Genomic DNA, 27,734 nt, shown 5'->3' on the forward strand with positions numbered 1-27,734 from the left:
ATCACAGACCCCAAACCAAGGGAACAAGTGAGGCAGAGGCTTTGTGAAAGACAAGGTCTCTCCTGGCCTCAGAACATTAGAAGCAAACCACCCAGAAGCCTGCCAAGCAACTGAGGAGTTTTTAATCATTGTTTCTCTCTTCTGGGGAGAAAAAAAAGAGTCATTTGTAGCCTGGCAACAAAGATCCGTGTGTTCTTCCCCCATGCCAAGCTGTAAACACAGCCTCCCTCAGCTTAGCATAATGATGCTCGCAGGCCACAACCAGGATGTCTTGGGGTGGCACAAGAGGGCTGCAGACACAAGGTGATGCCAGCAGGCTGGGGTGTGTGTTGGAGGAGCTGGCAGAGCAATGGGGCCTGTGAGCTTTGGGACCCAAGAACTTATCAGAGAGCTTTATACTTCCCCTGGCACAAGGGCTCCCGGCAGGCACAAAGCAGTGTCTCCTGTTAGGCAGCTGGGGGGTTGGGAGCCCCGGTGGCATAGGTGTGCTGTGGAGAGGGTGTGCTGCGGGTGTCCCCTGGGCTGGATGAGCCTTCCTCTCCCCACTGCTCAGCCATTTTTCCTCTCGCCCTCTGCCTCTGTCTTCTTCCTTGATGCAGGTAAACACCTTCATCTCAAGAGCCATCCTGGACTCAACTGGTTGCAGAAAACTTCTTTTGAGGCAAAAGAAGAAATAAGACAAGAAGCACTCATTTGGAAGTGAGTGTGCCCCCACTGCTCAGCACTCCCATATCAGGATTAGATAAAGTAGAGGTTAAGGATGTGGACCTGGAGTCCAGTTTCCTGGATGTGAATCCTACGTACCAGTGGAATGGCTGTGGCAAGATAATTCCCATTGCAAACTTATATGTCTTAAGACCAGGAAGTCTTCTCCTTAGTGCTAAAATGATGACAACCATTGTTATTATTATTATTATTATTATTATTATTATTATTGTTGTTGTTGTTATTATTACTCTTTCTAAAATACTTGACAGCAGGCAAGTAACATTGACATTATAGCTATTACTTCAAAATAATGTGGCTGTGGTCAAGTCATAGATTTCGCTTTCTTTCCTCAGGTAAGCTGAAAAGTTTAGCTGAAATACAACACTGAATCCATTTAGCCGAATTCCTGGCATCATGTTAGCCCTATATATTTAAAAATGGGGCTGGTGTGGTGACTCAGTGCCAGGGTATTTGCATGGCACATGTGAGGCCCTGGCTCTATTCTCAGATCTGAAAAAAAAAATTTAAAATTGTCTCTGGGTTCTGTCCGAATGCAGGAAAGAAGGCATGCCTCCCTTCCAAGCTGCTGTACATTGCAGATAGACAGATACTCAAAAGGATGTATGTGGGGGGCTAAGAGCATATCCTCATAAATTGCTTGCTCAGCAAGAAGGGAGGAAAAGCAAACAGGCACAGTTAGCCAGGGGTGATGCAGACAGGAGCATCCTGAGGACAAGCCGACACCATGAACTCCTTGTTCTGCTGCACTCAGAAAGATGCAATTGTGTGCTGTCAGAAAACTGTGATCCTGTCAGAAAACTGCAACCTGGGAAATGTATAAGGCCAACTGAGGGGTCCTCTCTCTGTGCAGGGATCGGTCAGTGAAGAGATAAAAGGAAAAAGGCTGAAGAAGAGCTATGGACCAGAGGAGACCACAGAGATGTGATGCCTGAATATAATGTGTAAAGCTGGGCCAGTTGACGGGACCCAGGACTGGGAAACATGGCACAACCAGATTACTTGGACAACAGGTAAAATTAGAACAGGGTGTGCAGCCTAGATCGTGTTGGTATATTATTTTAGTGTTTAATTCGGAACACAGCTGTATCATATATAATTATATGCAAATATATATAAAATTTTCTGAACCATATTTGTTCAAAATGTATTGTACACAAGGGTTGGTGTTTTATGATTATGTATACCTAATTTTCTGAAATACATGTGTATGGGCATGTATATGTAAATCCACAGTCGTGCAGTGAGAGAGAAAGAGATGAAAAGAATATGTCTCAGCTCTGTTATTATGTAAAAGTAATAAAGCTACCACCATTCTTCTGGCCCTTTCCGAGTTTGCCCATTTGGGGAGATGAACTGAAACCTTACAGAGTGTAGTTTCTTGGCTCAGCATAGACTCCTGAGATCCATGCATGTTGCTGGGTAGAGAAGTGGTTTGCTCATTTTCATGGTTGCATAGAATTCTGTTGCTCCTATACCCACTTCCATGTATATGAGTTGTTTCCTCTTTTTTTTTTTTTTTTAATAGTTTTGAATGCTGTGGCAGAGACCATACATACATGCTTGTGTGTTGGTTCGTAGGAACAGAGCTGTTAGCTTATCTAGCATGCAAATATGCAAATATCCCACATTAGCGGATCCTGACAACTTCCCAAATTGATTGGGCCATTTTTTTTTCAACTTCCACCAGCAGTGCTGAAGCATTCCAGCTGCACTGTACCCTTGCCAACACTTAGTCTTGTCAGCCCGTGGAGTTTAACCGTTCTAAAATGTGTATCTTAGGACAGGCTCAGTTGACATATCTCTACTGCCTACTGAAGCTGAGTTCCTTCTGTCTGTTGGCCATTTAGGTATGTGGTTTTGTGGAGGCACCATTCCAACCTTTTGCTCATCTTCCTGTGAGCTGTCACGTCTTATTGATTTGGAAGGCTCTTTATATATTCTGAGTAGAACTCCTTTGTCACACGCACTGACTGAGGATGTCCTCTCTTGTTCCGTGATTTGCTTTGCCAGTTCTTCACGATATTTCTTGGTAAGTTTTAATTTAATACAAATTATTAGGGTCTCCCCCTCCCCAAATCCTACACTTTAACCTTTATAATACTCTTAAAAAATTAAACTAAAGAGATCATGGGATATAAATCAGGTGGATCCTACTTCTAGATCCTAGTTGGAAGGGTCCTGGACAGAGGGTCCACAGTCAAACCCCATGATCTCCCTTTTGCTTGGGTCCTTAAGGGGAGGAGGTGCTTGGGGACACTGGCGTGAGAAGTGGTGAGGCTCATTGGCACCTAGGATTCTGAAAGTCCAGCCTACTCTGCTGACTGCTATCACAGGGTTACACAGCCCTTTGTCCAGGGGCAGGTACAGTCCTGAACAGAGAGAGTGCTCTGAGGGACAGAGATGCAGACATGGAAACAGTATTTCAGTTCAGGTCACAGGCAGTTGTGAAGGTGGCCTCCGACGGTAACCATCACTCTGCTAGGAACTTGGAGAGAGAGAAAGTCAGCAATGGTGTCCCAGAGGAGGGGACTGTTAATATGGGTTCTGTTGGCTGTGTAGGAGCCTTCCAGACAGCCAAGGAATAGAAGAGCATTTCAGACAGACAAATACTCAGAGACCTGCAGGAGCTGGAGACTTAGTAAACTGCCATGTAGAGTGAGATTTGAGAAAAGGACCAGCCATTTCCCATCCCAACCTCCCCACGTGAAAGGAGGAGATTTGAATCCACAAAGGCCTGGCTAACATGTCCTAGTGCTGGTGATGATGGACAGGCCCTGTCACTGTGTCTGTCATACAGACAGAGATGGGGGAGGGGTTGGGGCAAGCAGTCTGGAAGGTCCTGTAGAGGAGGTGGCCCTGAGGCTGGCCAGTACCTCTGTCTTTCAGCTGCTGTTTCTGGGTGAGCACAGGCCTGCACGACCCCGTCTTTCCATGTGGATGAAGAGCCGTGGAGCACTGAGCAGTCCAGACTCCCAAGTGACTTTAATGGAGTTTAATTTCAACTGTAGATTTTGAAGCAGCTTGGGGAATTTAGAGATAAGACCAGCTCTGGGGAGGCAGGAAAGGAGGTAGAGCTCAGAAGACACCAGCTACCTTCTCTCTGAGGAACTCCTGTCCTGAACTCAAAGTCTGACGCAGACTCCCACACTCAAAGCAGCCATTAGAGGATCTGTGTGGCCAGAGATGTGCTATCTCCTAAGGAGACAGGGAGGGGAGTGGCAGCCCCTGTGGGCTCTTTGAGCTCAGTCCTCACTAACCTTGGGGGCTTTAAGTTGTCCACCGATGCTGGGACACACAGGGTGCGGGCCTTCTCTGCCCCTCTGGGTTTTCAGGGGTGACCCAGGCCATACACATACGGGGGTGGGGGGGAGGGGACACAGACATACATGGGCATAGACACACACAGACAAACACACAAGAGGGACACATATACACACAGACACACAAAGGGTCACACACACAGACATAAACACAGATAGACACACCAAAGGGACACACACACACATATGGGGGATAGGGTGGGATCACACAGACATATACAGGCACAGACACACACAAGAGGCACACACACACACACAAAGGGTCATACACACTGAATCACATACACAGATACACACACACATACAAAGGGACACATACACACACAGATACACACACAGGGTGGAGGGACACACACACAAATATACACAGGCACTGACACACAAGAGGGACACAGACAATACATGGACAGACAGACAGACAGACACACAAAAGGTCTCACACACAGAGAGACATATACACAGATAGACACACAGAGGGACACATACACACAGACACAGACGGACACACAGAAACAGACACACACACAGACACACACACACACACAGACACACACACACACACAGAAACAGACACACACACACACACACACACACACACACACACACACACCTGCACTCTACGCTGCTAACCAGGGACCCTCTAGCCAGTCCTTCAGTGGTTCCATCTTTGCTGAGTGGACCCCTAACAGCCCACAGGCTCTGCCTCCCCTCTTCTCCAGGCTTCTTGCTTCTGTATCACCCGGCAGTTGCCTGCTGCTCGGGTACCCTCCTTGGCCTTGGAAACGGGAGAAAGCTGTGGTACTCCTGGCTCTCATTAGACCTTAGACTGGGCCATGCGCCTGATTCCCAAAGCCGTATCTCCTGAAGTCTTGGGTCACTTTGTGTCAGCAAAGCATTGGAGTGGGATAAGTGAACTCCTGCACAGGTGACAGACACTCAGGTGTCCGCGTGCCTTAGATCGGAGCCTGGGGGGAGGGGGGGCGCTGTTGGCACAGCTGCAAATGAAACCTCCAAGCCTCAGTTTTGCCACCTGCAAAGAGGGATGCATACCCAGCTCTTAGGTTTACTGAGTTACTGAGTCCTGTAGGGCGGGGGGGGGGGGGGGGCCGCGGGGCGGGCGGGAGGTGGAGGTGGGGGGGGGGGCGGGCTCTAGATGCCTACTCTGTCACTCAGTAGGTATTTTGCATGGACCTGTGCGGGGCCTGTCTAGAGTCAGGAGCACAGAAGGTTCTTTTTTTGTACCTGAGTTCCTTTTCCCTTTCTCTTATCCAAAGAGATCCCAGAGACCCCAGGAAGGAGCCTGCATTATTTTCCACAGGCCAGCACTGCAGGGAAATTGTGGCTGAACTTTGGTGCGACTGCTCCCAGGAACAAGTGTGCAAACCCACACCTTAGGACCGTGTGGTCAGGTGTGGCATCCTGGGGTGGGAGTAAGACTCCAACTTAGCAGCCAGCTGTTGGGTAGTAATAAGGCAGGGGAACAGCCACAGATTCCTTAAAAGTCTGAGCCCTCAGCCAGCTCCTCACCAGGGGGGCAAGGTCTGGCTTGAGCTCAGCATGGAGAGTTCAGGCAGGTTCCAGCATAAGCAGGCTGGTGTGTGTGTGTGTGTGTGTGTGTGTGTGTGTGTGTGTGTGTGTGTGTGTGTGTGTGTGTGTGTTGGGGGGGGCAGACATTAGGGCAGAAGGTAGGTGAGCCAGATCACAGTTCTCGGACACCTATACAGACTTATGTGGGCACAGAGAGGCAATTGGACTCACAGAGCGGTGGTGGAGTGAGGTAGGGTGAGGTGGTAGGTAGGAAGCAGAGAAGAAATTGCCTTATAGCCTGGGCCCTGAACTTTTAGTATACTACTTGGCCCAATTCTCTCTGGCCCATTTTATAGATTAGGAAACTGAGGCTCAGTGAGGTCCATGTCTTGTTTAAGAGTACCTAGGAGCAGAGGTGTGATGAGAACCCACCTTGACCACCCAACTCTGGCCCCACCTGCTCAGTAAGTATTTTCTCAGCCTCCTAAAAATCTGGACACTGAGTCCAAACCTGAGACAGTTCACATGTAGAGATGTGGTATAAACAGAATCAGGCCCTGCCCTTCCCCTAAACTTCTTATTTATCTGGACTACAGAGAACTGCACCCAACGTTTTGTTATTTAGCTGACATATCAGTATTTCTTATGTAAGGTGGGGTAGGGGAGGACCCCTCACCTCTGACCCTCAAAGAACTTGAGCATGGTCAGCAGATGCTTCTAAAGGGTGGTGTGGTGGAGAGAAACTCAGAGAAGTGTGAGGAGGAGCCAGGGAGCAGGAAGTATTAGGGTCAAGACCAACCAGCTCTGGGTCCAAATGGGGCCATCCTTAGCTGATTGACAGGCCCGTGGGTGCATGCTCACCTCACCCAGAATCGCCTGACGCCTGTATGGTGTCCCAGAGCCTGACCCGACCACTTGCCTGCTTCCACCGGCCCTTGTTGCAGGAACCACAGGCTGGCAGGGGCCCTGGACTTAGAAATCCCAGGTGGATCCAGATCAGAAGCAGGAAGACAAAACATTTTCAAGGCTGTTCCCTAGCAACCCGAGCTGCTGGCCACAGCTGCAGGTCCAAAGCTGATGCCCTTCCATCCATTTGTGGGAGGCATCGGTTTTAGGTGCTTGGAGGTGCTCCGGGAGGCTTCTTAATGTCCCTCCAATGATCCAAGAAGCCATTTGCTTAGAAAACCTCCCTCCTCCCCTTCCCCTCCCTCCTCCCACCCCCACCCCATCAGCCAGCTCTGAGAGCACCGTGAATATTGCAGCAGAGCACCAAACGGAACCCCGGGTGGCGTGTGGAACAAAGCCTTAGATCCATGGCAGCGGCAGCAGTGTGGGGTGACTTTCTCGGTGGCGGTGGTGATGGCGATGCTGCCCACCCTGGGCTGCACTGGGAGGGGGTGGGAGGGAAAGATTGGAACCAGAAGACAGGATGCAAAACAAGCCCAGTGCCAAACAGAGTGGAGGGGGAGGGGAGGGGGGAAGGAGGAAGGGGAGGAAGCAGAGCAGGGGAGAAGGAGGAGAGAGGCCACTCATTTATTTATTATGATGCCAGTTGTAGCGTTGGTCTCATGTGTGGGGAGCAGACTGTATTTTATGTTTTAATCCTCCAAGCTGTGTGTGTGGGCTGGGGATAATTACATTGAAAAATGTGGCTAATATGCGGAAGGCTCTTTTTGTGGGGACGGGAATGCTTCAGTGGAATATCTTCCTCGTGGCAACCGAGGCCTTTTCCATAAGCGGCTCAGAAGGTGCCAGTAATTGGGAGCACGATGGAAACCCGCACCCTGCCCCGCCCCCCGCCCGCAGGCTCAGTGCTCTTCTGTTATAGTGAGTCCTGGAATCCGAGGAGGAGAGGGACTACTGCACTCCCCCCACCCACCTGCCACACCACCAGCCCCTGTGGGTGACAGACGGGACACAAATGGAAGGTCTGATTGCTTTCTCGGCTGCAGCCCTAGCGCCTCCACTGCTGAAGACGGCAGGAGGGAGGTATTCCGTCCCCTCGCTCATACACACGGCCACCTATCTGTCCACGCATGAAACACACATGCCGTATACTCACACATTCCCACACAGTCCACACGAACATCCACTCATTCACACACACCAACACCTGGACTTGCTCATGTCCTCTCATATATCGCACTCGTGCATGCACACATGTATGTGCTCACGTGCCACACATAACCACGCACACCCATCCATGCAGCCTATGTGCATACACATGCAGATTTACACACACTTACATAGTTTACCCACTGTGATACATGTGTGTCCGAAAACTTTTTAGGTGCTCTCTCACGCACACCCTCATCTATATTCATATCCACGTCAGCATGCACACTACAGCTTGCACGGGCTGATGTTTGTGAAGGGCTGTCAGAAATATTGCCAGGGACATTTTTATTTGGAATTTTAAAAAAATTGACATCTGCCTCCCTTAAAAGGCCACACAAAAAAAAATCTCCATTCCTGCCATCCTGGAAGTTTGTTTTTTAGCACACAGGCCTTGGTGACTGTGCGGCTCTTTAATACAAGCCACATGGCCGGTGTGCAGACTTTTCCCTGGCTCATGCGTTCTGCTCATTTGATGCCTGTTTACTCAGAAACTGCAGATCCAGTGGAAAAAACACCCCAGCCTGCTGCAGTGCCAATTAGTCCCTCTTCCCACGGTGGGCCAGCCTCCCTACCGGAGGAGATCCACAGGGCGGACAGTGAGGTCCTTAGTGAGGCTGGCTGTGATGAATAGGGCTTGGCTTCCCTGGGGACTTGGCGGGTTATTTTGTAGAAAATTGAATTTCTTGGTAAGTTAGAAGACGTGCTAATGAGTACTAATGTGGGGCCAGGAGGGCTGGGGTGGGCTCAGGCGTGGGCATCAGCTGGGTCAGCTCTACTTCTGCCTCTGGGACTCCCAGCTCTACCCACCTGCTGCCTCCTCCTGGTTCAGGTTCGATTCTACCCACCAGCATACTATTTGCCCCTGGTACTGCCCTAGCCCTCGTCCAGGACATCCTGTATCCCCTAAGTCCACAATGACCCTAAATTGTCCTTTCTTTCTCTGAAGCACTTGAGACTACTCATGCTTGCAGAATTGGGCCAGAGTTAGTAGTTGTTCAGCCTGGTGCCGTGGGTTGGAGCTCTTGTCTGGAAAGTTTTTTCATCGGACACCTGAATAACTCATTTACTACTTTGCTAAGGTGTTTTGAGATGCCTTTCCAGTGAAGCCAGTCCTGCCCATCCTCCACTGAGTTCCTGGCTCACCCTTGTCACCACCAGAGCGCTGAGCATGTCCCATGACAGTCAGCTGTGGAAAGGCACACGCCAGGGTCCTGTGGTGCTGTATCACTTGTAGCCAACACAAGATCCCATGTGGGGAAGGAAGCCATCCCACTATTGTCTGCTAAAAAGTGAATGAGAGAGACACATGTCCAGATCCCACCCTCCACCTGGTCATCCCTCTGCCTCTCAAGTGCTGGGATTAAAGACATACTCTGATTAGCTGGGTGTAGCAGCCCACGCCTTTAACCCCAGCACTCAGGAGGCAAAAGCAGGCAGATCTGTGTGAGTTTGAGGCCAGCCTGGTCTACAAAGCAAGTTCCAGGCCAGCCCGGGCTACTCTGTAGAGTGAGATGCTGTCTCAAACAAAACATAACAAAACACAAAAAAAACCACACACTGATGTGCTTAGTAAGTATTCGTGTTTATGGTTGCATTGTTTGTGAATCCATTGTATAACAATCAAATCGGGGCAACTAACATCTCTATCCCCTCATATACCGGCCAATTTGTTATAGGTAGAACACTCAAAGACCTCTCTTGTGGTGGTTTTGAGATATACAATGTTATTATTAACTATGATCATCCAACTGTACACAAAACCAGCGAACACAAAAACTCACTTTGCACTAGGAACTCTCTTTGCTTTGCTGTCTGAATGTGTTATATATAGACTCAGCATCACCTTCTCATATTTTTGGTTCTTTTTTTTGAGGGGGGAAGGAATTTTTTTAAAGGATTTACCATGTGTTTTATTTTTCTTTTGATGGGGGAGTACATGAACATACACATGTATGTGTGTTCATGAGAGAGAGAGAGAGAGAGAGAGAGAGAGAGAGAGAGAGAGAGAGAGAGAGAGAGAGAGAGAGAATGAATTAGAGTTTGGAGTCCAGCAGTTAAAGTCAGGCGTCCTCTCTATTGCTCTCCACCTAATTTTGTGAGTCTTTCACCAGACTTGGTGTTCACCAGCTTGCTTAAGTCCACTGAGCTCTGGGCATCCTCCTGTATCCACTGCTCCTGTTCTGGGATTACAGGCGCACAACCACAGCACACTGCCTTTTACGAGTGTGCTGGATTTGAACTCGGTCCCTCTGCTTGCACAAGTGCTTTACTGACCTCGCCATCTTCCCAGCCCCTTGTCACGCATTTTTTAAGTGTTTTCAGATGTATGTGTTTCTATGCCAAGATCACGGCAATAGTGCCACCTCCATTGGATAGATGGGCAAGTTGAGGCTTAGAGAGGCAGAATGACTCACCTGGCTCGCACAGCCGCTGTGGGCAGGTACCTTTGCCAGATCCTCACCCTGGGATCTCTTTTCCCTAGCCAGCATCCGTTCTTCACAATCTATCCAGGCCGTGACTGAAGTGTGGACAAGAAAAAAGAAGGGCCCCTAGCCAGCCATGGCATGTCACCACACTGACACACAGAAGTTTTTCACTGAAGACTGGGTCTGGAATCCAGCACCTCGACCATGTGACATTGGGCATACATTTTTCTCTTTCTGCCTCTGTGTCCATAGCTATTAAATGGGTTTGTACCCTCCCTCTAGGGATGTGAGACACTAGCTCATTTTTTCCTAACCCCCTAGATCAGTGGTTCTTAATCTGTAAGTCACGACCCCTTTGGGGGTCTCATATCAGATATTTATATTACCATTCCTAACAGTAGCAAAATCACAGGTATGAAATAGCAAGGAGATAATTTTATGGTTGGGGGGGGTGGTCACCACAACATGAGGAACTGTATCAAAAGGTCTCAGCATCAGGAAGGTTGAGAACCCTGCCTTAGATAATAATCTTCCTGAAAGTGATTTGTGAATTCCCAGCCCAGGACAATCCATTCCCTTTTGCCACCACCCAAGCTTACTTTTGTGCCAGCTTTGGACCACTCCGCCCTGCAAACCTCCACACAGCAGGATATTCTTAAGAAGCTACCCTTCAGCACAAGCAGCAACCCCCTCCCTTGAATGTGGCTACTGGGTTTCAGGAGCAATGGGGGGATTCCGCCAGCCCCGCAAAAAGAGAAATGTGGGGAGGTGACGGTCAATCAGACACAAAACGAAGCGTGCCTTGCAGGGAAAGCTGCAGGTGCCGTACAGGCTGGGGTGGGGGCAGTAGCTGGAGCAGCTTGTTGGGGGGAGGGGCTGACAAAGGATCATCGCCCCCTGCAGGGAGAAGGTGCTGGACCCTAAGGTGGAGGCTAGTGGGACATACGTGCTTCTGTCCCCCCCCCCCCCCGCCGCGTTCAGTTATCTCGGGAATGCCTCCGCTTCGCTGCACAGTCTCCATCCCTGAGCCTGGATCCTGCCAGCGTTTATCTGCAGCAGCTTCACAGCTACAGCAGAGCAAACAAAGGCAGAGAGGTGCTGCTGCAGACAGCGCAGCCACCGCGGCTGGGAAACAGGGCTGTCTGTACCTGTCATCTCATTAATCTTGTACCTCTGCAGCCCTTCTGAAGAGTGCACTCACAGCGGCCCATTCATTAGGACTCTCACAACAGCGGCAGCGGCGGCGGCGGCGGGCACGGAAGTGCCAGGCTGGGGAGGAGCCGGCCCTCTGTAGCTGCACAAAGCCAATACTTTTTTAAATACATTTACATGGCAATAAATAAAAGCGGTCTCAGTTTACCTCGGTATTAAACTCTATTTGCGCGTCAGAGTTAAGGGCCGCATTTGTGTCTCGCTATTCAAATTTATTCTTGTGCGGCTCCGAGCCCGGCTGCATTTATTTCATCATGTAGTAATGGTGGCTGAAGCTTAAGGGGCCTTTCATCACCAAGCCGCCCTCATTAAGGGCTCTGCTCCAGGCTCCTGGGCTCAATTCGGCCACCATGAAGACCACCCCCATTAACCAGAGGGAAGGGCAATGCAGGGAACTGACAGGCCTTCATTAGCCTCCCCTGGCAGCTGGCTGGCCAGGAGCCAGGGGCTAGTGAGGTCCATGTCTCCCAAACTCTCACACAGAGACATGATTCCCTAAAGGTGTGGATACATCTGTCTTCTGCCTGCCCTTCCCCCATTTACAATACTGAGTTCTGCAGGCATACTAGAACAAGCTAGACTCTGAGAAGGCAAAGATCCAGTCAAGATTATTCTGACCTTGGATGGCTTGTTTCAAGGCCGCATTCTGCAGGTCGGTTTGGAGGCATTGCCACCCTTGGAAATTTGGTGCAACCACTGTGGGCGATTTCCTGCCTCCACAGGCAGGGTAGAGTTCAGCAGGTCCCTCTGCCTCCCTTCAGGGGCTCCCGGACTAGGAAAAAGAACACTATAGATGTTCACGCACAGTGACTGGGACTCAATCTCGGGCCTGCAGCTTGTGGCACGTGCCCAGGGGCCTTCTGATGTTAGTGACCCAAAGCTCCAGAGTTTCAAAAGCTTCAAACATTCTCCTTGGGTTGAGGCCAAGGCAAGTGGGCACATGGTACCAGCTGGCCATAACCAGAAGACCCTCCTGTGTAGGGTAGAACTCTGTGTAGGTGACAAGCACAGGGTTAACATATGTGGGGGGGGGGAGGGCTACATGTGGCCTGCGGAGGCAAGAAGTCAACTCATAGCGTCATTCTTCAGGAGCCCTCTACCTTCCTTCTTTGAAGCAGAGGCTCTCCCTTGTACTTGAAGCTTTACAATTTTAGCTGTGCTGACTGGCCACAGACTCCCAGGGAGCGGTCTGCCTCTCCCTCCCCAGTGTTGGACTTGCAAGCTCAGGCCCAAACCATAACCTTGGGTGCTAGGCATCCAAACTCAGGTCTTCATGCTCGCCCAGGAAGCACTTTAGTGACAGTTTCAGGGTCTTGCAACAGCACATGAATAGAGCCCCAAGAAGGTGTCCTTAGGGTGCCTGACCTGTGGATCCCAGTATCTGTGTCAAACATTGGGGTCTTATTCCCAAGCTCTTGGTGACGAATTCTCAGATTCACCTGGGGAGTTCTTTCTACTGTGGGTCATTTGCGCCAAGCCACGGAGACCTACTTGGAGGAGGCTGCGTCCACCGGAACAGCATAGCTCAGTGGTTCTCAACCTGTGGATCACACTTCACAGGGGTCACCCAAGACCTTCAGAAAACACAGGTGCTTGCATTATGATTCATAATGGTAATTTGAAAATAATGAAATAAATAAATGAAAATAACTTTGTGGTTGGGAGTCACCACAACATGAGGAACCGCAGTCAAGTATTAAAGGGTCACAGTGTCAGGAAGGTTGAGAACCACTGGCATCACCCCAAGGAACAGAAAGACTGTCCCTACACATGAGTGGGAAAGGTGGGCACAGAGAAGTTGTCTGCCTTGCCAAAGGCTGCACAGCTGGTCAGTATTGCAGTTCAGAGACTCCATTCTGGCTCTTCATCACTACACGGCGGAAGCAGTATCCATAGTTACATGACCGCAGCTGGTCTCCAGACCTCCGAAGTAATCTTGCAGGAGGAAGTGAGGGACCCTCTATATGTTCATAGGATTATAGGAGCCCCGAGATCCTACAGCTGGTAATAGTTCCAAATTTTGCAAGCTATGGTAGTCTTTCTCCAAGATTGTCTATGCATCCTGTCCCTGCCTTTCCCCATGCATCTCCTTCTGGGCAGAGAATGATGAATGGCAGGTGCCCAGAGGTGAGGGTTCTGACTCAAGCCTCATGACTTCTGCATGCCAGGCTCTGGGCAGGTCTGGTCACCTGTAGAGCCTGTTGGAGTCAAGCATGAGCCTGCCATGATTGCAAGTCCCGATGCAGCGATTTCTTAAGAAAAAAGAGCCCAGGCCCTTGTAGTCTGAGGTTGATTATGGATCCTACTTACCATCTTACATCTCTGTTCCTCCAGGCCAGTGGTGTCACCTCTGCAGACCTCACTGAAGAAAGGCTGAGAAACACACTTCGCATACCACACAGGGGCTCTGTAACGATGGGACTTGCAGGAGGTGCTCAACACTTAGCAAACAAGAGGTGTGCCACACCTACAATAAATGCAGGGATCTAGTTCCCTTCCTTCATTGGCTCCTGGGCTGCTATGGAGTAGATGAGTCGCCTTCTGTCTGTCACAAAACACTTGAGACACTAGTCTATACAGAGAAAAGGGTTCATTTGGCTCATGGGTTTGGGTTTTGGCCCATGATTGATGTGTCCCACTGCTCTTTGCCTGTGGGGAGGATGCTCATCAGGGTGGGCCTGCATGACATAGCAAACTGTCCACCTCGTGTCTGGGAGGCGTGATTCTCTGGAAGGCCATGACCTCAGTGAACTAGGAATCTAGGAGATCCCTCCTCTCAAAAGTCCCACCATCTCTCAGCATCACAGAGCGGGGGCAGCCCACCCAAGGGCTGACAGCAACAGAATTCTGCTGCCATCCAGCCATGCTAAGAGTGCTGCATGGCCAGAGAGCCTGGTTGCCCAGCCCTCTAGCCTCTTCCTGATAACAGGGCAGTAGGCAAAGCAGACATGCTCATCGGCTAGCCAAAGTTTATTCGCCAGCTTCTTTCTCCCATGTGTCTTGGAAATCAAAATTCTGGCTTTCCCGGGTGTTTTCCAAGTTCTAGGTGGTTACTGAAACAAGTTTGGACAATGGGGCATGGTTAATTTCTTTTTCCAATCTTTGGGGTGAAGGGTGTACTTCTGGAAGAGATTTTGTGTGTGTGGGGGGGTAGCGATCGATCTCTGGAGGGTCTTGACTGAGGACTTCATCAAGGCGAATCAGATTGTGTGCACTCTAATAGGTGCAATTTGTTATACGTCGCTTCTACCTTGGAGATGTTTCTAAACACTGCCAGGGGTTCCTGGCTGAGATTGACTTTCCTAACAAGAGCTATCTCCTCCATGGGAGGTGCTTGCCCTGGCCTCTTCACCTGCATGGAGGCAGGTGGATGTCTGCTGCAGCCTGGGTGGCCATTTAACCATCACAGAACAAATGAGTCCTCAAGGAAGTGGGTTCTAAACCCAAGCTGAAGTCACTTTCTTGTGATAGGAAGAAAATGAGCTGCTTGTCGAAATCTCTGTCTGTGAGGCTTCTGGTTCCTTGAATCCTAAAGACTCCTATGGAAACCTGGGTGTTTGATCTGTATTTATTGGCTAAGCCAGTAAAGCTAGAAGAGAGGCCAGATCTCCACAGCTGGAGGCCAGGAAGGCTTTTCATGTGAAGAGTAGACATGGTGTTGGAAGAAGCGAGTGAGATTTTGCTAGTTCTGGGCATGGAGGGCCACAGGAATGGGAGCCATAATGGCATGTTGTCCTCAGGATAAGCCCCCTGTTACACGTGGAGGCAGACTTTCCACCCTCCCTCCATCTTGGCTAATAAGCCAGCTCATATTTTGCTTTCCTCCCCACATTATTTTTCCCCCGGTGACAGAAAATTACATCTGACAAGTGGCAATTGATCTCTCCATGTTATTTTGAAGCAATTATACTGAAATGGGAAACAATGCTTCCAGGAAAAAGGGCCGATAGCAGACTAGCACACAAAGCTTCCTCCAAGACAGATAGGGGAAGCCAATTTGTCCCACATCGAAACTGACCAAATTTTCTTCCCCTGAAATTTCATTTAATTACTGCCTGGAAATCTTCAAAGATAACTCCTGCTTCAACCTAAGGTGTGGAGGGCATGCTAGAGTCCTTGGGTGCCCTCTAGAGGGTCTGGGGTCCCTGGGCTGGCCAGGGTACCTCCAACAGTTAACTTTTGAATGCCTATACAACAAGAGGGGAATCTATGGACACGTGACTGAAACACAAGTCAACTTCTGCAGGAAGCACAGTGTGCCGATCCTTCAAACTCAAGAATTAGCAGAGGAAAGCCCATTCCCACAGCTCCAAAGTGTGGGCTTCGGCGATCATAGCGGAATGTTGCTGAAATTTAAACAGAGCTACACCAGACCTATGCCTGCTTTCCTCTGACGGGACGCCAAAGCACCATTGCAGATTTATTGTTGGTTTGTTTGTTTCTGAGATGGAGTGTCAAGTACAACAAGCTGCCTTTCACCTTGAACTTCTGATCTTCCTGCCACTACCTCCCCAGTGCAGTCACATTTATGTGGCGCTGAGAATCAAACCTGGGGCCTCAGGCATGCTAGGCAAGCACTCTACCAGCGGAACAGCCTCATCCCTCACTGCAGTTTTAAACATAAGGTTTAAAGCTGGCAGAAGTGAAGATGCCACGTTACATCAGTGGCATAACACAGCCCTTGCTTTGTGCAGATTTACACCTGTAATTCACGTAGGATGACAGCTGGTAGGTCACAGCCGCACTGTGAATTTTTCCTGCTTCTTCTGGGAGGGTAGGAGTTGACAGTTCCCCATCATGCCTCTTCCCTGGAACCTCAGCAGCATCCATTCATGCCTGTGCCACCATGCCACAGGGCCTCACCTCATCAGGGCCACATGGCTGGAGTTGCCCCTTGTCTATATACCTGCAGCATACCTATAAGAAGAACAGGATATCTGACAATGTAGTCACCATGGGGGAAAGTATCAGCTAGTCCCTCAGTCCTCATCCTCTGTTGCCCACTGGGGTCTCAAGAGGAAAGGTGAAAAATCTCCATATCCAGGTCTATCTGAGACCCGTGAAGCCGAGTCCAAGGTGCATCACTGTGGTGAAACCATGACACAAGCCAGCTTTCCAGCCATGAACTTGCATCAGAAATGTGTGGTGAATCTGAGCGGGCCAAACACAGAAGACCCACCCCTGCAGTTCCTAAGTCGGATAGGTTATGGGTGGCCACAAAAAGTGGTATCCCTCACAGATTGCCCTGCTGTTCCTGCTCAGGGGACTCCATTTTGGGAACCGACAACTTCAGTGATCTAACTATCTAAAGAATGCGTTTAGATCCCCAGTAGGAGACATGTCCATGACGTGGGCTCAGCATGGGACTCAGACCCACCATCTCCTCACTTGCTGTTTGTGACCTCTGGCCAATCACTAGTCCCTATGAATCCCAGCCTTTGGTGAGTGTGCTGTCTGTCTCACAGAGGAGCTACTGAAGTGCAATGAGGCACAATGTCGGAGTTAGGCTTTGCTAAGTGACCAGATGGCTTGGCTTTGGATCTAGTCGCACTGCTTGCCTGCTGTGTGGGGCCAGCCAAGGCCTTTATCAGCATCTTGAAGATGAGAATAAGGGGAATCATGGCTAGTAACTTCCTTATGAGGTTTGAACATATGCTAACACACTTTATAACCTACAAAACTGTGAATGATTTGCTGTGTAAATTGAAACTTAAGTTCAGGATTGGGACACCTGGGAAACAGTCTCCAAGAGAAACAGCTACACATCCATCTCATCTGTCCATACCAGGTGGGCTCCTGAAAACCATCCTGTGGGAAATAAGCCCCTATGTGTGCAAAACCAAAAGATGATCGGAATTCTCAAGATGATGTTAGTGGGTGGCCCAAAGGAGGGGGGATCTATTGAGCCTCCCAGTGTTTACTTTCAAGGAAAGCAGGTTGAATGACTGCCCGTCCTTGTCTTCTGGCTTTCTGAGAAAGCTCAGCATTCAGTTTTCCCTCCAGATGTCAGAGGGGAAAAAAAAGATTGGAAAAAAAGGAAGGTAGGCCAGTGTGAGAGCTTGCTTTGTGTCACTGTGATAAAACACCACAATCAAAAACAGCTGGGGAAGAAAAGGTTTGTTCTGTTTCCCAGGTTACAGTCTGTCATCGAGGGAAACCAGGACAGGGACCCCAGCAGGGCCGGAACCTGGAGGCAGGAACTGCAGCAGAGAATATGGAGGAACTCTGTCTACTGACTTGTTCTCTGTGGCTTGCCCAGCCTGTTCTCTTATACCCTCCAGGACTACCCGTGTAAGGATGACACTACCCATAGTGGGCTGGGCCCTCTCACAGCAACCATTAATCAAGAAAATGCCCCACATACTGTCTGCAGGCCAGTCTGATGCAGGCCTTTTCTCAGTTGAGGTCTCCTCTCCCCAGATGATCCTAGTTTGTGTCAAGTTGCCAAATATCCAGTCAGCACAATTAGCGATGGAAGTCTTCCCAGGACAGGCCACAGGCAACACCCTTTTCTGTGCTTCAGCTGACCCTTACCACCCCTGTCATAGCCCTCAGCCAAGATGGGGACAGTGATATCAGCTTGCTGTCACCAAAAAAAAAAAAAAAAAAAGAAAGAAAGAAAGAAAGAAAGAAAGAAAGAAAGAAAGAAAGAAAGAAAGAAAAACCCACAAGCTCATTGAAGGCAGCTCTTTATTTGGTATTTGTAACCTGTCTTTGTGCCCGATTTAAGACTGATGAGCATGCAGACTGAATGAACACTTGGGTGAAGGAGGCACTGAGTGGGAAGGTAGAGCTCAGCTAACTGTCAGCCCCGGCCTGGCACTTCAACCGTGAGGAGATGGCCAAGAGGCAGGAGTTGATGAGGGAGCCAAGAAGGACCTTGGGAAACCAATCCATTGAGTAACATGATAGAAGATGAATTGGGGGGCAAAAGGAACAATTTAAAGTGGCCATATGAACTGATGGGTGTGGAACCAATTACAACCTTGAGGGAGAGAAATAAAAAGGTTTTGAAAGGGTTTGGATAACTCAGTGAACAAGAGTGTAGTGGCCAACATTGTGGGAAGATCTTCAGATTAGGGAAGAGAGGGAAGAGTTGAGAAAGTTTTTTTTTTCTTTTAATCTATGAAGAGTTCCTTCCAGAAATCCCTGAACCCCCATAAGAGAGGGAAGGGATTGACCCACCCCCACCCCCACCCCCATTTGTCTTACTCCGCTGGTCAGAAGCCAACATCCGTGCACAATGAAAAGCTCAGCTCTGAAGCAGAAAGAAGAAGACAGTATCTTCTGGGCTTTGTGTGATTAACCCTTGGAGCAACACTGTCATTGTGCTTTCTTTCAATTTCTCACCTTGGAAGCTTCAAAAATAAAGATTAAAAACTATTCAGCAGTTGTTATTCTCACCAGGACACGGGGAGCAGAGGCCATCAGTTCCGGTGCTCTAAGGGGCCATTATTCAGCAGCCAGGCAAACTGGCCAGGACTCTGCTTAAATGATACATTCTAGGGGTGCTGTGTAACAGTCAACGACAGTCGATGGGTGCCACAGCTGAGGATTCCTTGCAGACAGAGTAAGTTCCATCCAGGACAAAGCAAGGACACCTATTCAGGGCCTGTTTGGACAAAGTGGTCAATAGGACCTCTAGTACCCGTGGGATGACCCCATGATGGTTTGACTCTTTGGGTTGTGTGTAACACATTTCAAAAAGCAGCCTCTACTGGTGCTGTGGGGTACTGCAACCCAACTTGAGTAGCAGCAGTACTACACTCACAACAGGTTCGTTAAGTAGGGCTTCGCATGATGTCAACAAACTGTTGTGGGAGTACTTGGTTGGAGACCAAGAGGAAATCCAATTTCTAAAGGGCCATCCTAGAACAATCCAAGTGAGATGTATGCTGAGGCCTAGAGAGTTCCAGAAAGGTGGCAACCTGTACATGGTATACAACTACCTCAACCTCCCTTTTACACAAAGAACAGACATTGGCAGAGTCTTTTTTTTACCAAGTGTCTTTGACTAATTGTTATGAGATGTGCATCTGACTTGGTAGTGGAACTGAAGGGGAAATATTTTTCTTGATATGTTATCACATGACCCAAGGAAAGCAAGACTTTCCTATAGAGATGGTTTAAATTTTTCAGTCAGAACCAAGCATGTAGCATAAGCCTGTGATTCCACACTCAGGGGCCAGGGGCAGGTGGATCTCCCCACGGATTTGAGGACAGCCTAGTCTACATAGATACTCTGTCTCAAACTTTTCTTTTTTCAGTCAGAAAGATGAGTCTTGGTGCAGAGAAACGATGCATCGGGGCCAGGAGGGTCCGAAGACCATTCCTCCTACCTGCTGCATTCCTTGGTTCATGTGGTGAAGCTGAGGCCACAGGTGGGTGGTGGTGTTTCTGTGGTCCTTGGCAAGAGGAAAAACTAGTCACTTACAGGATACCAGCCCAGGGGCTTCTTATGAAGACACCTAGCTCCCAGTTTTCCAGGATGTACCACCTAAGATCTCTCTGGTAACCCAGTTAAGAGGTAATTTTCTGGTGGAAACAGCCTAAATTCTTTACTGCACTGTTTTAAAGAGTATAGCATCCTTCATGCCCTGAAGCGTGATCTTGACTTTCCTTTTGAAAATATGGTTAGGATCACACTGCATCTGTTAAGTCCTATGAATCCAGGTAACAGTGTCAGTGTGACAAGTGGGAAGCTGAGCACACAAGAGTGGGAAAGTCACTCTGGGTCCCTTTGAGCATCCTCTAGCAGGAGCACTCTTGTGCCCAGCCCCTGGCCTCCTGGAAGAGGCAGCTTCAGTGCCCTTCAGGAGACAATTAGAGTCATCTCAAGGAAAGCTGAATTAGAGGCAACGAGCCTCCGTGGACTCAAGAGTGTCTTCGCTCCAACATCCCTTATGTGCCTCATAATGGATCCTTTCTTTAAACATTACACCCCTCAATTAGCTCATAATTGCTGTCCATGCCCTATGAATTATGCATTGTGTGAGGCAAATCCAGGTTCCCTGGCACTGGACAAATCACAAGCTGTTGAAGAAGCTGGGGTAATTACCAAAACAATCCCGGGACCCTGGGGAAGGGGAGCATTTCCTGCCTCTCCGCCCTGCCTTCCTCCACTTGTGGCTGGGGTTCTCCCCCACCCCACCTGGCTTCAGTCTGCAGTCTTCAGGTTCAAATCCTGTACCCTGTGCGGAGGAAGATGCTGACATTCATCCTGCTTCAGCATTATTACTGCTTGCAGCCCTGCCGGCCAGGCCTCCTCTGCTGTACAGCGCATGCTTGGCTGGAAGCATCTGCTCCCCCTCTGGAGTCTGTGGGTTTGATGGGGTTGGGTCTAGGTAAGGATCACCTCTGTGGCAAAACAGAAAAGGTGGCTTGTTCAGGAGGTGACAAATGCCATGACAAAGGGTGGCTTAAAGGTATTTTTTAAAAAAGGACGAAGGGGCCACTTGGGGAACACTCTACATTAATTACAAGGCAAATTACATTTATTGAAATTACTTCTCAAAACCTCTAAGAGAGGGGTAAGATATATATTCAAAAGCACTGAAGTAGCAGTCCTTCCCTTGTGCTCAAATTCATGCACATCTACCCTTTCTTACAAATGTCTTGAGTCATTCGGGAATGCTATGCCTTCGCATACGTCTGTGCACACAGTAATGCTTGTATTGAGTTAATGGTAAGCAGAGGGTGACTGTCTTCCTGTGTTTCCCATCATTATTCCTAGAGGTTAATTTGAAGAATAACAAATCACTACAATTATCCTCCTATCCAGACTATTTGAATAAGATATCTTTAGATTTTTATATCCAAATCTTTTTCTGTAAAACAAATTAGTTCTTATAAGTTCATTCAGCTTAAAGGAGTAAAGTGTTTATCTCCAGATTCCCCTCCTCTTTGTCTGTCTGTCTGTCTCTTCCTCTTTCCCTTCCTCTCTCCCTTCCTTCCTTCTTTCTTTCCTCCCTTCATTCCTTCCTGCCTTCCTTGTGATTGCGCCTAAGGTCTAGCACTGATGTATATCCTTGTAACTTCTTGTTATTGTTTTATTATTTTTGTTATTGTTTTGTAACAGTTTTATTAAGATGCCCAGACTGGCCTTGAACTTGTGATTCCTCAGACCTTCAGGACTCTCTGACTTCTTCATCTCACACATCTTTCATGGGACTCACGCTGAGCTGACTTGCTGTGACAGCTTTTAATATTTCTGTCATTCATCTAGATATTCTTTAAATTTTACAGCCTATTATGTGTCATGATACTGAGCTAGGAACTGGAGTTGCCAAAGAGAAGTCGTGGCCCCTGCTTTTAAGTAGCTCACGATCTCGCAGGGGAGCTAGGCCACCATGGGAGCCTGAGCTGACTCGCTGAGCTTAAAACTCAGTAAAGCAAACAAAGGACCAAGGACTGAGCTTCATTCAACCTGGGCAGCTTCACTTCCTGACTTCATGCTCATTGTGGATCTGAGTTTCTTCCTTTGTTAAGTGGGAGGAAGGCACAACATAAGTAAGCAATGCCTTGAACACGCTGCAGAAGTTTAGAACCCATTTACACTTTTCAAAAGTCAAGCATGCATTGGTTTGAATTTTACTTAGATACAAATCCCAACCAAGCAAGTGCTATTTTGAAACTAATACTGCAACTTTCTTCTTGGGACAAAAGATAAAATTGTGCAAATGTCCTCTGATATAGCATTGATAGAAAAAAAAGTCAATTAGTTGTTGGTTGCAGATCCCCCATCCTGTGGTCTTCCCATTGGCAGGAACTATGATGGAGCCTGTGGGAGTGGAAGGAGGGGAATGGGTGAGCCTTATCCAGTGACTTAGAGTCAGTGTCCGTGGGGAGCTGAAGTCAGGCTATGAGAGGAAGGTCAAATTTAAATGAGGAGAAATATTAGAATTGCTAGCAAAGGAGCCTGACTTCAGTGAGGGCCAGGTAGACAAGGCTACTTTCACCTAACAATTCCTTCAAGCAACATGTTCTTCAGCACGGGTCTGGGCAGAAGGTGGTCACACAGTGTGAGCAAATAGGTGTGATCCCTGTCCTTGGGAGGTTTGTGGTCTAGTGGGAAGACCAGGCATTTCAAACAAATCACTCCAATGTGTCATCACCAAAGGTGATGACTGCTTGTCCAAGTTGTCACAGAAACAAAAAAGTGAACCAGATCTGGCCTGCCCTCAGGGAAGCTGTGTGAGCAAGTGCCAATGGTGCTGTGAAACAGAGAAAAGGGCTACTAAGGAGTGAGGAAGTCCCCACACAGGCGTGGAACCAACCCACTTGATGTAGCTGAGGAGCAAGAGCCTGCAAGAACCGCCATTTTGGGTGAGAGGGGCTATTTCCCGACTTCAGTGATAGCGGGGGAGCGCCCTTAGAAGGAAGACCGAACGAGAAAAGCCGTCATGTTTTGTGTTCATCCGTAAGTGGATTTGTGTACAAATACACAGAGAACATGAAGATACTTCTAACGTCAAGACTTCAGAAGCAGCTTCAGTGGTATCTGTTTCTTCTAGGAGGGCTCGCTCGGCAGCCAAGGCTCTTGCTTTTCACGAGTAAGCCATGTGCGGGCTTTAAGAGCGGTGGGCGAGCTGTGCCTGGAAGCAGAAGCTGGGCTTGTTAATTTTACACAGACTCTTTCCCCAGTCCCCAGTTCTGACCCCATGAGTCTCTCTGAGGACTGCTGGTCCTCTGCCCGCATGGAGAAGGAAGGAAGACAGGAAGTGAAGGAACTGAGAACCCCTGAATTACAGCCCATGCTGTTATTCCTGCCCCCCCAACAAATGCCAGTAAGTGTTTCGTGGGGGAGGAAAAAGGGGGTTGAGAAAACAGTAAGTCTGGGAAAGAGATTAACTACTTACTCCAGCTTTTATTGCAGGCCTTATCAGTGTCTTTGATGCTTGTAACATGCTTTGTAAGTCTCTAACTGGGAACACAATTAGGAATATTTTCCAAACACATTTGACCACAAAACATGCCTTTCCTGGGTGTCCTGGGCAGACTGTGTTTCAGAGTTTGTTTTTAGTAACTGCTATTTCAGTAAGTACCTTAAATTTGAGATTTCAAAAATGCAATGGATCTTAGAGATCACTTGGTCCAAACCTTCATGCAACAGAGGAATGTGACTAAACCCACCGACCTGAGTCCACCTCGCTGCTGTTACTGCAGACCCATCTCTTACACTAGATACTGGGATGCTGTAGAAGAGAAAAAGCCTACCAAGGAGTATTGAAGTCCCTAACAGCATGGCGGGGTCACCGGCCAGTTCCCGCTCTGGCCCTCAGTTTCAAGATGTGTTCAACAAGTACTGAGCATCTGGGGTGCTCAGGACTCAATCCTACCTGACAAGCAGCTGGTACACTGGAGGCACTTAGGAAAGTTGTCAGCTACCCTGTTTCCCATCCTGAGAAACAAGCATCCTGCTTTATACAAGTAATTATATGCGAATATTCTCTGTATGATATGCAAATACTCATGGCATTTTCTATAATGTTGGGTTTTATTCTCATTTCTAAGGAAACATTCTGAACTTAAGGGCCAGAAGAAACATTGTATTCTTTCCTGCTGGTGCACCAACCTCCCAGGAAGTGCTTTGATTTTATAACCTGGAGTTAATTTCAGTAAGTACAAGTGCTCTGGACTTTATCGTCCTTTAGAAGCACACAGGCTTCAGAATTAGAGCACTGCAGAGTGTGGGCCCATTTATATATATATGTGCATGCCTGCGTGCGCATGTGTGTGTGTGTGTGTGTGTGTGTGTGTGTGTGTGTGTGTGTGTAGTGTGTGTGTAGTGTGTGTCGCTTATGTGGTGTATGTGATATGTGTGTGTATGTGGTGTGTGTGTGTGTATGTGTGTAGTGTGTGCGGTGTATATGTATAGTGTGTGTGGTGTATGTGGTGTGTGTGTGAACATGCACGTGGAGGCCAGAGATCGATGCTGGGTATCTTCCTCAGTCCCTGCCCTTACATTTTGGAGGCAGTGTCTGTCACTGCACTTGGAGCTCACAGATTCCTGCTACATAGACTGGTCAGCAAATGCCTGGGACTCCTCCTGTCTCTGCCTCCTCAGAGCTGGGTTCGTGCAGGCATGCATCATTGTATTTTATGCGGGGTCTGAGGCTAGACTCAGTTCTTCTCATTGGGCTCCCCTTCACATTTTAGAGAAATGGAAGTCGGTTCCATGAGGAGAGGTGATGTTCCCAAAGTTCTTGCAAGAGTCAGGGGCAGTTCTGGCCCCAGAGAAGCTGGGCCCACCTAGTTTCAGTCTTCCCTCCCCACCAGAGGCCCCTGGACACATTTCCTTGACATGTTAGACCCAGAAGGATGAAGTGTTCTATTGTGGAGTCATTATGCCTTGCTAAGCATAGGAAACTCCCTGGAACCTTTGTCTCCTCAGTGGTCTGGGAAGATGTTTGCTAAAGAAAGAAAAACCAGACCATCAGCTATCAGGCTGAGCTGAGTCTCTGCTGGGCTCCTGCTCTTCTGCTTCCACAAGCAGTCAGGAAGGAAGAGAAAATGCTGGTCTCCAAAAGCTAGCCTCCTTCTGCCTTGTCCCCTGGGGGAGCAGGTGCCAGACCACAGCCCAGACAGTTATGCAAATCAGATATGCAGACTGTAAAAACAAAAACAAAGGGGAATAAACCTCTCTGGAAGTGCATTTTAGACAGCAGTAAGTGAGAACCGGAAATGATAAGACTTGGTGCCCCTCTCTAGTACTGATCGGGGACAGCTTGGCCAGCATTACAGATCAGACAAAGGCAGAGTGTGGCTGTGGCTCTGGGTTCTTCCTGTCCCTCCTTTTACTTCCTGGCTATGTGTTTGCTTATGTTCAATGTGTAAGTGGGTGTGCCTCCCAGGAGGCCTCAGGTCCTACTGCTAACTGTGACCTGGAGACTTCAGGCACTGTTGGGGTAAAGCCATGCTGGAATTAACACAGAGATTGCTGGGTGATGCCCTTAGCAATGGGTTAGAAGGGTTGGTTAGGCGGATGGTTGGTTAGATGAGTTGGAAATGTCCTAACTACCTCACTGCTAAGGTTGTACCACAGAAATTGACCAGCACGGGTCTTCTCAGAGCTCAGCTAGCTCTGTTGTCACCCAAAGAATATCTAAACAGCGTTGGAGAAAGTGGAGGGGAAAACCCCAACAGAGGCGGGTGGCAAGGGTTATCACCCGGCCCATCTCTGATCTTACACACAGATGAGGAAGGTGATGCAGGAGGCTTTCAGGAAAACACACAGTTAACAGCAGGGCGGATTCTGCAGCCTCAGTTCTTCCTGGTCTCGGAGGCAGCCTGGGGATGATCAACATAGGTTAAGCTTTCTAAGCAGCAGCTGATAGGGGGCGCTCTGCAGCACAGTGGGGCTCAGAGGATCGGGCAGGAACAGGCTAACAGGCATCAATTCCTCACCTTGGACCCTCAAGGAAACCGAAACGGTATAAAGGCCATGCATCTCTGCCTTCATTTTGTATCTATGTTCTGCATTTCATTTCCCTTACTGGTTCAATGGCGCGGCCATGTGAATGACTCAAGGTTCAAAACTGGAGACCCACAGGCTCCTCTATCTCCCTTCCAGTCTGAAGGAACAAAGACTGGCTGGGACACCTTCCTGTCAGCCTTCCCCATAGCCTTTCCATACTGTTGTCTTAAATCTACAGTCAAGTTGGATTCCAGGAACGGGAGAGCCTCACAACAGGCCACCTCATCATGACTCCATCTTCAAACCAGAACAATCATCTCATGGGAACTGGCTTGTCCCCTCAAGCAACAAGGCCGTCTATAAACCTGAGGCAAGACGACCAGACCACACTTTGACACCCAATTCCCCCCACCTCACACTTCAATTGCCCTGTTTAAACTCAGAACTTGTCGGTACCTCAAAGATGGACATTGAATGGCTGATGAAACCCATTCCTTGTGGCTGCATTGATTGACTCTCTGGTTTTCACCATCTCTTAGCTCTTCAGCTATTGTACCGGGGCCTGTGACCAGGCTGAGTTCATTAGGATTTGGGTGCTGGGCTTGGCCTTGGCACTTGATAATGATATCTCTTCCCTTGACTGGGAGGTGGCTTGAAAAGGCTGCATAAAGTCCAAGGCTGGCAAGCTAGATCCTGCTCTCCGGTGTTTCTGCTTTGCAGCAGCCTCCCTCCTCAGCTCTCCTGGTCTCTGAGAGGCCTGAAAAACGATGTGGTTCAAGACGGAAGGCTGATGTTTTCTAAAACTGGTCTGTAAGTTGCTAATCTTCACTGGGACCATAGAAGAGCAATTGGCTACCTAGTCCTCAGAGAGGACACTGGAGGGGCAGTTTCTATAGGGAAGGGATAGGAAAACAGGAGGAGAGAAAGGGGCACTTTAAACCAGAGGAATGCACCCCCTCACCGCTGCAGACATTTATCAAGCACCTACTATGAGCCAGGCTCCAGAGAGTCACCATCCCAGACAACCAATCAGTGCCATCTTACATAGCCTTCTTCCTGAATGTCAGCTGTCCAATTCTGGGCTTTGTGCTGGCTCTCTTTCTTCCTCTCTCTCTTTCTTTCTTTCTTAAGCCACCAACAAGACTCTGACCTCTCCTGGAACACACAATGCAGGCAGTCACTCATGCATTAACAACCACCGGGCCCCAAAGGTCGTTTCTATGACAACCTCGGGGTCCTTAATGACCCTGGCAGGCCAATGATTTTGTTTTGTTTGAGAGTGAAGGAATAATAAGTCAGGCTGGCTGGCTCAGGCACTCACTGGCCCCTCTCCCCCTGGCCCCCCTCTCCACTGCGCTGATATACTGTTCATTATCTGACTGCTGCATCAGCCCGAGAGACAGCGGCAGCCAGCTCTGAAAGACAAGAGCCTGACTGCAGACAAAGAACTGTAAAGGACCAGAGTGTGCCCCACATCCAGGGCTACCCCAGCTTCATTAATTCCATGGCCAGCTGGGAAGTAAGAGCTAGGACTTTGGGGGTCCCCAGCTCCTGCAGCCCAGTGATGATCAGATGAACCCCAAGTCCTTGTAAGGGTTCTGTGGGGAGACCTCTCTACCAGGAGGTGTGCCTGACACACAGACGGCTAGCGCTGCTCCAATAGCGAGACCTATCATTTTAATGATGGGATGAATAAGGCGATTGATGATCGGCCTCACTAGCTTCTCTGTGGATGTTCAGTAACTGAGGAGGCCGGGCCTGACTGTGAAGACAAAGGCAGCTGCCAGGTTCTCGGCTGACTCTTGTTCGGGGTCCCGGGGTGGGGCCCTGCCCCCTTGCTTCTCCAGTTCCGGGTCTCTGCTTCTACCTTGAGACATTTCCTGGGGAGGAGGCTTTCATTGTCTTCTGATCTTGGGGCAAATGGGCCTCCAGCTTGTCACATTAATTTTCAAACGTGGCGTTCGGCAGCCTGGGATTTTGCTAGCA

The 27,734-nt window shown here is 48.9% G+C and overlaps 1 long non-coding RNA gene across 1 annotated transcript; it reads left to right on the forward strand.

Moving 5' to 3' along the window:
* Positions 1–596: 596 nt before the first annotated feature.
* LOC121832050 (uncharacterized) lies at positions 597–2,805 on the forward strand. Its single transcript, XR_006075570.2, has 3 exons — positions 597–699; positions 1,580–1,739; positions 2,577–2,805. It is a non-coding gene; the product is annotated as an uncharacterized LOC121832050 (long non-coding RNA).
* Positions 2,806–27,734: the final 24,929 nt, after the last annotated feature.

The sequence above is a fragment of the Peromyscus maniculatus genome, chromosome 9, assembly GCF_049852395.1.
Source record: "Peromyscus maniculatus bairdii isolate BWxNUB_F1_BW_parent chromosome 9, HU_Pman_BW_mat_3.1, whole genome shotgun sequence".
NCBI classification, from domain to species: domain Eukaryota; kingdom Metazoa; phylum Chordata; class Mammalia; order Rodentia; family Cricetidae; genus Peromyscus; species Peromyscus maniculatus.